Raw genomic sequence first — 11,782 nt, 5'->3', positions numbered from 1 at the left:
GGGAATGGAAGCTACAGGAGAGGGTAGATGTACCTGCACATCACAGGCCACAAGACTTTTGGGGACGTCCCAAGTCTGTTTGGGAGATAGGGTCTGAATCTGTTAGATTTGGCCCAGTTTAACCTGGCCAAATTTTCTGGTTAACAATCCTTCTCCGTCTGAAGGTGGTTTCTCAGCCACAGCTGCCTGGGGCAGAGTCTGTTGTTCTCTTGTGGCAGTCTCGTGTGTTCTTTTGCTCATTGCTGGTGGTGGTAGAATTCTTGATTGTGTCTGTTTTCTGGGAGAATTGTCTGTGTGTTGGTCTCATTGTTTGTGATCTTAAACTTTGACTGACGGTATTTTGGATTGATTCTACTGTGTTAAATATCTTTTGCCACGTTTCTGTTGGCATTAATAATAAGAAAGTGAATAACATGAGTGATGCCATCCCATCATAAAATAGACAGTTATCACACCAAGGCAATAGTAATAGAAGATAATGGTAATGCATTTCTTGAAAATTGTGAAAAATATAAGATTAGTTAGAGATTAAAAATTGCTCAATGAAAAGCTCAACAACTAAGAGCACAATAATCTTCACAGAGAACATGTCACACAAGTTCCAATATACTCCCATACTAAACTATATGAACATTAAGCAACATATTTGTTTTGGATAGTTACTAATATTATTCTGGTTAAATCCTTAAACGTTAGAATATCGTTTCTTTGTTGAGTTTGAAAATGAATACTATACCATTATGAATGATTTCAGACTAATGGAGGTTGAAATAATTTTCATATTTTGTTTTTGAAAGAACTACATAATATGAATATAATATGACTTTTGGGTATGTATGTATGTATTCTGTGGTAAACTTGAAGGCTTGAGTTCTCAGTAATAGATTTTCCACATTCATTACATTTGTAAGGTTTCTATCATGTATCAATTCTTTGGTGAACTTTAAGAAGTGATGACTTGATAAAGAATTTTCCACATTCATTACACTTGTAAGGTTTCTCTCCTGTATAGATTCTTTGGTGAATTTTAAGATCTGAGTTCTGTGTAAAAGTTTTGCGACACTCATTACATTTGTAAGATTTTCATCCTTTATGGAACCTGTAGTAAACTTGCAGGTGTGAGCTCAATGTAAATGATTTACCACATTCATTACATTTGTAAAGTTTCTCTCCTGTATGGATTCTATAGTGAACTTGAAGGTGTGAATTCTCTGTAAAAGATTTGCCACATTCGTTACATTTGTAAGGTTTCTCTCATGTATGGATTCTTTGGTGAACTTTAAAGTCTGAGTTCCACGTAAAAAATTTGCCACATTCATTACATTTGTAAGGCTTCTCTCATGTATGGATTCTTTGGTGAACTTTAAGTCTGAGTTCCATGTAAAAGACTTGCCACATTCATTATATTTGTAAGGTTTCTCTCCTGTTTGGATTCTGTAGTGAACTTGAAGTTCTGAGTTCTGTGTAAATGATTTGTCACCTTCAATACCTTTGTAAGGCTTCTCACCTGTATATAATCTTTGGTGAAATTTAAGGCCTGAGTTCCATGTAAAAGATTTTCCACATTCATTACATTTGTATGGTTTCTCTCCTCTATGGATTCTGCAATGAACTTGAAACGTAATAGATATTAGAATATATTTCATGAAATATGTCATATATTTTATAATATTCTGAATGTGATAACTTAGTATACATTATAATATTCTTAATTGTAACAAAATGTGGCATCTGTTACCCATTAATTTAAAACACTATTTCTTCTGTGAAAATGAATTATCAATGTGGAAACAAATCAACTTTACAATAACAGAAAGAGAGAAATGAGGATGTACAAATACTTCTTTTATGACTGAATGATAATGCAAGATTAAGCAATGTAATAAAAATTAGAGAGAATATTTATAAGAAATTAAGGAATGATATATGATAAAATCTTAAGTTCTCTACCATCCCATAAAATCATTTGACCATCTATGTCCATAGCAGGCATGTTTGTAAAAGACAAAATCTGTAAACTACCTACAAAAAGCTTATCTGAATTGTGGATAAAGGAAATATGGTACATTTACAGAACATAATAATATTCAGGTCCAAAACCAAAGACCTCATGAATTTTGCAAGCAAATGGATAGAGCTTGATACTTTCATTCTGTTTGAGGTAACCCAGTCACAAAATGACATGCTTGGTATGTACTTAGTTAAAAGCAGATATTAGCCATAAAATACATGTACCATTTTACGCTACTAACACCAAAAGAACCTACACTTGATGAATGCGCAACCAAGGAAGCTCTCACTTTATTTACAAAGAGGAATAAAATACCCATAATAGGCAGATGGAGAAAAGGGAACTCGGAGAAGGGAGTGAGTAATGGAGTGGGATGAGTGTTTCAGGATTATGTGTAGAGAAGGGCAGGAGAGAAGGCTAGATGATTATGAAAATAAATGGAAATCTGCAACTAAGCAAGGTCAAAGATGGGGAACATCTTGAGTAAGAGAAAATTACCCAGGATATGGGAGAAAGCAATGAATCAATGGGTATGACCTTAGTTGTGACTCAATATATTGCAGATATGCAACCTGAAGAGGCGACCTCCTCTAGCCTATAAGGAACCCCAAAAGAGTGATAGAGACACCTACACACCTAGAAACATTTCAATTAATAATTTATCCTGTCTACAAGAAATTCAGACACTTGAGATGGAACAGAGACTAAGGAAATATCCACATAAAAACTGGATTAAATTGACATCCATCCCATGTGCCAGCAACAATCTTTGACATTATTGATACTGTGTTATGCTTGTAGACAGAAGCATGTTACTTCTGAGAGGCTCCACCCAGCTGCTGAGTCAGACAGATAGAGACAAATGCAGAAAACCAGTGAATGTAGCTTGAGTTTCTTAAGGAAGAAAAAGAAATAGGATTGTGGGTCATTAAGGCAATAGGAACTTCATAGGAAGACCAACAGAGTCAACCAACATTGACCTTTGGGGACTTAAGATTCTAAACCACCAACCAAAGAACATGCATGGACTGGACCTAGACACATATGTAGCAGGTGTGCAGCATAAGGACTGTGTGCGAAATAACAAGAATGGAGGCTTTCATAAAAGCTGTTGTTTGTACATGGCATATGTTTTACTACCTGGGCTAAGTTCTCTGGCTTTATGGCCTTAGTGGGAGAGGAAGAAACTACCTGGGATGTAATTGAAGCTCCATCTTTATGGAATACACAGCAGACCACTACCTAGTAAAAGTAGACGTAAATAGGAAATGGGGTAAAGACTGTATGAGAGGGTGAGTGGAAGTGAGCCAATGAGCCATATGCAAAGTGAGGAATGAAAAGAAAAAAAATAAGTAAAAAATGACATATAGTCAAAATTCTTAAAAATAAGGAAAGATATATAATAAAATCGTAAATACATCTGTTAAAATATGTGTCTAACACATGAGAATACAGAATTTAACAAATTTGTCATATGTTAAGGAATATTCATTAAGACAGATAAATCATAAAGGTCTTGATATTTCTTCAACATGATAAAAGTATTTATGTGTATAAATTCATTTTTTCAACCATATTACTATGTAAAACTTTATTTAGAATTAAGTAGGAAATTCTTGACATGATATTTGAACACTTATACATTATTTAAATAATTTCAGAATTCAAAATCAGAGTTTCATTCCCTGTGCCAAAGCTCATCCTGGTTCTATGGAGGCATGCTTCCTTTTAAGATAACCAGGTGAGATTCCCAATCCATTCACTCCTGCATTCCCTGGAAAGCACAGCACCCATGAAGTCTGCCCCATCCACTCTGGGCTACATCTTCCAGTCTATAGCACTACATCCAATCCAAGATTACTGCTGCCCTCAGTAACAACAAGCTCTGAATGCTTTCACTGAGGAATATATATGCCCTGAACAAACAGAAGTCTGAACATATCTGGGACTACTTTCCTTGCCTTCAACCCTGTAAGCCTGCTGCCACCTATGGCAAACCAAGTCTTCCTGAAATACCAGAGGCCTGGGGCTATGAGGAACTTCCAGTTGGACCTGCAGTGGCAGAGTCCATTAGCTCTTAGAGACTATTATGTCTGTGAACACCAGAGACTTTAAAATTGTCAATAAAATAGGAGATAACAGAATTTTTAAAAAGTTAGGGCAAATGGTACTACTAAAGCATATCTATCCTATAACAATCAGCTCTGTATACCTGAGCAATCCTGAAGTGCAAGAAAATGACCTTAAGTCTAATCTTAAAAAGATAATGGCAGCCTTTTAATAAGAAATACATATATTTACAGAGACTCATTTAAAAAATAACAAAATTCAATTAAACAAAGAGACCCACAATGAGAAAGAAAATTAATATGAAGAAGTACATGATAATACAATCAAATAGATAAAGTAAGTAAAAATGACCAAGACTAGGAACAGGCTTTATGAAAATGGAAATTTCAGCGAAGTGTCCCACACAACTAGCATATCTTCTCAGCTTAACAAAGGCAGACCTATATCTGAATGTATCTGTACTATTAAAAAAATATATATGCTTAGTGTCTTCTAAGAATCAAAGTGCTGGATGATGGGATGCTGACATATAGATAAAAGGAATGGCTGGTGTAAATGACTAGATTGATAAGTAAAGGCTAGACAGGTATTGTACAGGAGATGAGCTACCAGAAATTTTTTTTAGGACATAAACAGAGAACTGATTGGAGAACATAAACAGGCACAGACACACACAAGCAAGGAGGACATTGACAGGAAGATCGCTTAGAATGGCTAGCAAGCAGAATATAGACAGAGAGATTAGCAGACATAAAGCAGAACATAGAGAGAAGCAGACTGGAAAAGCTTTAGCAAGCAGAGGTTGTAAGTTTGGACCAAAATTTGCCTTCCAGTTATTTGTTATTTGTTTGAGTTATTCTCTCAGATGCCTTCTTCAAGCCAAGGGTAATTCTTGGTATTGTATTATAATTCTGGAAATTCAACTGGAATTTTCTGAGAGTATTGAGAATTCTACCTGATATCTCAGATATACCACTCCTGGAAATATACCCAATAATTTCTACCATCTCACAAAGACATATACTCCACTATGTTCATAGCAGCTTTATTCATAATAATCAAAAATTCTAAATGAGCCTGATGTCACTAAACAAAAGATATAGAAAATCCAGTTCATTCATACATGGAATAATAGTCAGCTATTACAAACAAGGATATCATGAATTTTTTTTGAGGAAATAAGGAGTATTAATGACAAGAAATTAACGTGTTTTAAAATTTTTAGTCTTTTTTTTATTAAAAATAGATTTGTTTTTAGATTTTTTAGTATTAAATATTGTTTTATTGCCCGAATCAGATTTTCTTTCTTTTTATTGATATATTTTTATTGGATGTTTTATTTACATTTCATATGTTATCCCCTTATACCATCCCCTTCCCCCCCTCCCAGGAATCCATAGCCCTTCACTCCTCCTCCTGCTTCTCTGCGGATGTGCCCTTACCTACCCCCCAACTCCCACCTCCCCACCCTCAAATTCTGATGCACTGGGGCATCCAGCCTTCATGAGACCAAGGATCACTTCTTCCACCTATGACCCACAGGGCTCTCCATCCTTACATATACAGCTGGATCCATGGGTCCCTCCCTAAGTGCTCCCAGGCTAGTGGTTTAGATCCTGGGAGCTCTGGTTGGTTGGCATTGTTGCTCTCCTCAGGGAGCTGCAAACACTTTCAGTTCCTATAGTCTTCACTCTAACTCCTCCATTGGGAACCCCATGATCAGTTCAATGGCTAGTTGTGAGCATCTGCCTCTGAATATGTCAGACTCTTGCAGACCTCTAAGGAGACTGCTATATCAGGCTCTTGTCAGCATGTACTTCCTGACATCCAGATCAGCATCTACATTTGGTGACTGCACATGGGATGGATACTCAGGTGGAATGGTCTCCAGATGGCCCCTCCTTCAGCTTCTTTCCCTCACTTTGTCTCCATACATGCTCCCTTGAGTATTTTGTTACTCCTTCTAAGAAGTACCAAAGCACCCACAATTGGTCTTCCTTCTTCATGAGCTTCATGTGGCCTGTGAGTTGAATCTTGGGTATTCCCAGGTTCTGGGCTAATATCCAATAATCAGTAAGTGAATACCATATGTGTTCTTTTCTGATTGGATTACCTCACTCAGGATGATACTTTGTAGTTCCATCCATTTACCTAAAAATTTCTCGAATTCATAGTTTTTAATAGCAGAGTAATACTCCATTGTGTAAATATACCACATTTTTTGAATCCATTCCTCAGTTGAAGGACATCTGAGATCATCCCAGCTTCTGGCTATTATAAATAAGGCTGCAATGAACACAGGGGCACATATGTCCTTGGTATATTTTAGAGCAATTTCTGGGTATATGCCCAGGGCTGGTAAAGCTGGATCCACAGGTAATGCTATGTCCAATTTTCTGAGGAACTGCCAGACTGATTTCCAAAGTGGTTGCTCCATCTTGCAGTCTCACCAACAATGGAGGAGTGTTCTTCTTTCTCCACACCCTTGCCAGCACCGACTATCACCTGAGTTTTTAATCTTAGCCATTTTGACTGGCATGAGATGGAATCTCAGGGTTGTTTTGATTTGCATTTCCCTGATCAGTAAGGATGTGGAACATTTCTTTAGTTGCTTCTCGGCTATTCGAGTTTCCTCAGTTGAAAATTCTTTGTTCAGGTCTATACCCCATTTTTTAATAGGGTTATTTGGTTGTCTGGAGTACAATTTCTTAAGTTATTTGTATATTTTGGATATTAGCACTCTATCAGATGTAGGATTGGTAAAGATCTTTTCACAACTTGTTAGTGGCCGTTTTGTCGTATTGACAGTGTGTTTTGCCTTACAGAAACTTTGCAGTTTTATGAAGTCCCATTTGTCAATTCTTGATCTTAGAGCATAAGCCATTGGTGGTCTGTTCAGGCACTTTTCCCCTGTGCCCAAATATTCAAAGTTCTTCCCCACCTTCTCTTCTATTAGTTTCAGTGTATCTGGTTTTATATGGAGGTCCTTTATCCATTTAGATTTGAGCTTTGTACAAGGAGACAAGAATGAATCAATTTGCATTCTTCTACATGTTGTCCTCCAGTTGAACCAGCACCATTTGTTGAAAATGCTGTCCTTTTTCCACTGGACAGTTTTAGCTCCTTTGTCAAAGATCAATTGGCCATAGGAGTGTGGGTTCATTTCTGGGTCTTCAATTCTATTCCATTGATCTTCCTGCCTGTCTCTGTACCAATACCATGTAGTTTTTTATCACTATTGCTCTGTAGTACAGCTTGAGGTCAGGGATGGTGATTCCTCCAGAAGTTCTTTTATTGTTGAGAATAGTTTTCACTATCCTGGATTTTTTGTTATTCCATATGAATTTGAGAATTTCCTTTTCTAACTCTGTGAAGAAATGAGTTGGGATCTTAAAGGGGATTGCATTGAATCTTTAGATTGCCTTTGGCAAGATAGCCATTTTTATTATATTAATCCTGCCAATCCATGAGCATGGGAGATCTTTCCATATTCTGAGATCTTCTTCGATTTCTTTCTTCAGAGACATGAAGTTCTTGTCATACAGGTCTTTCACTTGCTTGGTTAGATTCACACCAAGGTATTTTATATTACTTTTGACTATTGTAAAGGGTGTCATTTCCATAATTTCTTTTTGAATCTGTTTATCTTTCATATAGAGGAAGGCTACTGATTTGTTTGAATTGATTTTATAACCAGCCCTTTTGCTGAAGTTGTTTATCAGATTTAGGAGTTCTCTGGTGGAAGTTTGGGGGTCACTTAAGTATACTATCATATCATCTGCAAATAGTGATATTTTGACTTCTTCATTTCCTATTTGTATCCCTTTGACTTTTTTTTTGTTTGCCTAAATGCTCTGTCTAGGACTTCCAGTACTTTATTGAGAGTGGGCAGCCTTGTCTAGTCCCTGATCTTAGTGGGATTGCTTCAAGTTTCTCTCCATTTAGCTTGATGTTGGCTACTCGTTTGCTGTAAATTTCTTTTACTATATTTAGGTATTGGCCTTGAGTTCCTGTTCTTTCCAAGACTTTTATCATGAAGGGATGTTGAATTTTGTCAAGTGCTTTCTCAGCATCTATCTAGTGAGATGATCATGTGTTTTTTTTCTTTGAGTTTGTTTATATAGTGGATTACATTGATGGATTTCTGAATATTGAACCATCGTTGCATTCCTGGGATAAAACCTACTTGATCATGATGCACGATTGTTTTGATGTGTTGTTGGATTAGGTTTGCTTGAAGATTTCATCCTAAAACAAAAGAATATTCCTTTTTCTCAGCATCTCATGGTACTTTCTCCAAAATAGGCCATATAATTGGTCACAAAACAGGCCTCTAGAGATACAACAAGGTTGAAATAATCCATTGCATCCTATCAGATCACCAGAGACTAAGGTTGGTCTTTAGTAATGACAAAACCAATTGAAAACACACATGCACATGGAAACTGAACAACCCTCTACTCAATGATGACTTGGTCAAGGAAGAAATAAAGAAAAAAATTAAAGACTTCTTAGAATTTAATGAAAATGAAGACATGTCATACCAAAACTTGTGGGACTCCATGAAGGCAGTGCTAAGAGTAAAACTCATAGTTCTAAGTGCCTACAAAAAGAAACTGGAGAAAGCATGCACTAGAAGACTGACAACACACCTCAAAGCTGTAGAAGAATTAGAACCTAATACAAGCAAGAGGAGTAGATGGCAGGAAATAATAAAATGCAGATTTTTTTTTAACTGAAGTAGAAATACATCACAGTTTTCATCTCTCTTTTCACTCAAGCATGTCCAAATTACCATGTCATGTGTACCACCCTCATTGTCATTTTTGACTTTTTAAGATTATACATATATGTGTATACTTATATGTGTGTGAGTGAGTATACCTGTCTGTGTGTTTGTGTATTTTTACTTATGAGTATTTACACGTACTTTAAAACATCACTGTGAGTTGGCTTTTATTATTTTGGTTATATGTATTTTTATTGATGAACAACCTACATTAGAAAACCTATATGTCTTATCATGTATTGTGGGAAATTAATTCTCATTTTTCTGACCCACATTAGTAGAGTTGGATAGGAATGAAAAAAATAAGGGTAATATGAGCTAGGACATGGAGAAGATTTTATAAACTGGTAGGGGGCCAAAGGATCAATATTGATGAAGTAAGATTTTGACTCATAATGAAAAAGGTATTTGTAGTCAAGTCGCATGGAAATATTATTTTATATTTACTTAAAATTATGCTAAATACATGTTTATATTTATTTGCATTTGATAAACATTAAATATATAGAAATTTTACATACCTTATAAGGCATTCATATGACAAATTTATATATATATATATATATATATATATATATATATATATATATTAAAATGACACTAGGAATGACATTGCTGTTCAAAGGAACAATAGACCTTCATAAAACTTGATTATAAAATACAAGTAATAATCAAATTTTATTTATAAAATCATTATTAAAAATAATGATATTTGACACCTTTCCCATATCTGTCCTATAAATTCATTACAATAGTTTATGTTTAGATAAAATTTGAAGAAATATATTGAATATCTATGTGGAAAATTGATATCCTTCTATTGTTCCTGATTTTAATTGAATGGCTTTGAGCTTTTCTCCATTCAGAAAGCTCTTTCCACAGACATTCGAAATCACCTTTAATATTCTTAGTTAGACAAAGTATAATGCAATGATGATGTATTTTGTCAGTCTTTTTCAGAATCTGTGAGATCAAAATGTAATTTCTTTGTTGCAGTTTTTTTTTACTTAATTAATTACATTTATTAATTAACATGTGCTGAACTATCTCTGAATCTCCTGAATGTAAAAAAAAAACTTAATCATACTACATCCTGTTTTGCAAATGATTTTGAATTCCTACTTTTGAAATATTTTTGAATATTTGGAAATAATTTTTGGAAAGGGATGTAAATGTTTGCATCTATTTAAAGATGGGATACACATAACTTTCCTAAGATATTTTGGAACAAAATCATAGTGGGTTCTATTTTTTTATTATTAAATTGATGGTTTTATTTTACTTTGATTTAATGATTAAATTAAGATGATGAAATACAGCACTTAGTAATTTTATAATAATATATGGGATATATCCACATAATGTATAAGACATAAATATGTGACAACATTTGTCAAAATTCCTAAATGAAGCTTTTGGGTTTTTTGTTTGTTTTTTGAAATTAATTTTTTCCTGGATATTTGGGAGGATATGATAGTGGTTTTCTGGGAAGGGAGAAATGGAGAACAGGGATAAAATCTGAAATGTAAATAAAATACCCAATAAAAAAATTTTTCACACTGAGTTCTTAAAACAACAACAAAAAAAAACCATTATAAAATGTATCCTTGGTTTCTACTTGAAGAAAAAAGTTGAAGAAACGTGTCATTACTTCTAAAATGATGGTCTATTAAACTGGTGTCTTAAGTCCATCTAGCAATGAGCTTTATTTACTTGTTAATCGCTAAGTAAAACAACTCTTATAATAGAGGATTGTTGTTGCTTAAAACAATCTAGTACATTTGTATTTAATATTTATACACTATATACACAACATTATTATAAGTTTTATGAAAAATTACAAAAAAATGTTGGAGATGAAAACAATGAATTTGAATAAGTAACTGCAATAAAACTAACAATGCAAGTTTTCTTGCAAGTGATTAGTTAGCTTTTAAGATTCAGGTATGTTCTTTGCACTTAGAATGTCTATGGATATTAAGTAGCTAGTAGGGACCAGAATATGGCAATTTAGTATAGATGAGAATGGATTAGTTTTCATTCTTCCACATGCAAACTCCCAGTTGAAAGAGTACCATGTGTTTAAAATGCTTTCGTTTTGCCATTGGATAGCATTGGCTCCTTTGTCAAAGTTCAAGTGAACATACGTGTGTGCATTCATTTCTGGGTCTTCATTTCTATTCCATTGATCTTTCTGATTGTACAAACACCATGTGGTATTTACAACTATTGCTGTGAACTACAGCTTGTGTTCAGGGAATGTAATTCCCCAGAAGTTATGTAACTGTTTAAAACTCATTTTCCTATCCTGAGTTTTTACATAGTATACGCAATTGCCCTCAAATGTTCAACATGAGTATTCCTACATGTGATAAATAAATATGTCAAAGCGGCTGAATACAAAATTAACTAAAACAAATCACTAGACTTCCTCTACTTAAAGGATAAATGGGCTGAAAAAGAAATTAGGGAAAGGATACACTTCACAGAAGTCACAAATAATATAAAATATCTTGATATCAACAAAACCAAGCAAGTGAAAGATCTGTATGGCAAGAACTTCAAGTCTCTGAAGAAAGAAATCTAAGATAACCTCAGAAGATGGAGAGACCTCCCATACCCATGGATTGGGAGGATTAACCTAATAACAATGGACATATTACCAAAAATAATCTATAGATTCAGGGCAATTTCTATCAATATTTCAACTCTATTTTTCACAGAGGTAGAAAGAACAATGATCAGGTTAATAAAAAAAAAAAGCTCCTATTGTTACTACAAATAAAAATAGTAATAATATGACTCCTAAAGTTATACTTCTTTTCCATTAGATCTTGTATCACTCAAACTTCAATGGACAACCTTAATATATATATATATATATATATATATATATATATATATATATATAT

At 34.3% G+C, this 11,782-nt stretch overlaps 1 pseudogene; it reads right to left on the bottom strand.

The window, feature by feature from the left end:
* Positions 1–837: 837 nt before the first annotated feature.
* The window catches only part of LOC114632737, a 240,737-nt pseudogene continuing 229,792 nt past the window's right edge, over positions 838–11,782 (bottom strand).

Source organism: Grammomys surdaster, unplaced genomic scaffold (genome assembly GCF_004785775.1).
Source record: "Grammomys surdaster isolate TR1022 unplaced genomic scaffold, NIH_TR_1.0 412, whole genome shotgun sequence".
Classification (NCBI taxonomy): Eukaryota; Metazoa; Chordata; class Mammalia; order Rodentia; family Muridae; genus Grammomys; species Grammomys surdaster.
The sequence above is the reverse complement of the archived record's forward strand: the minus strand, read 5'-3'. Positions and strand labels throughout refer to the sequence as shown.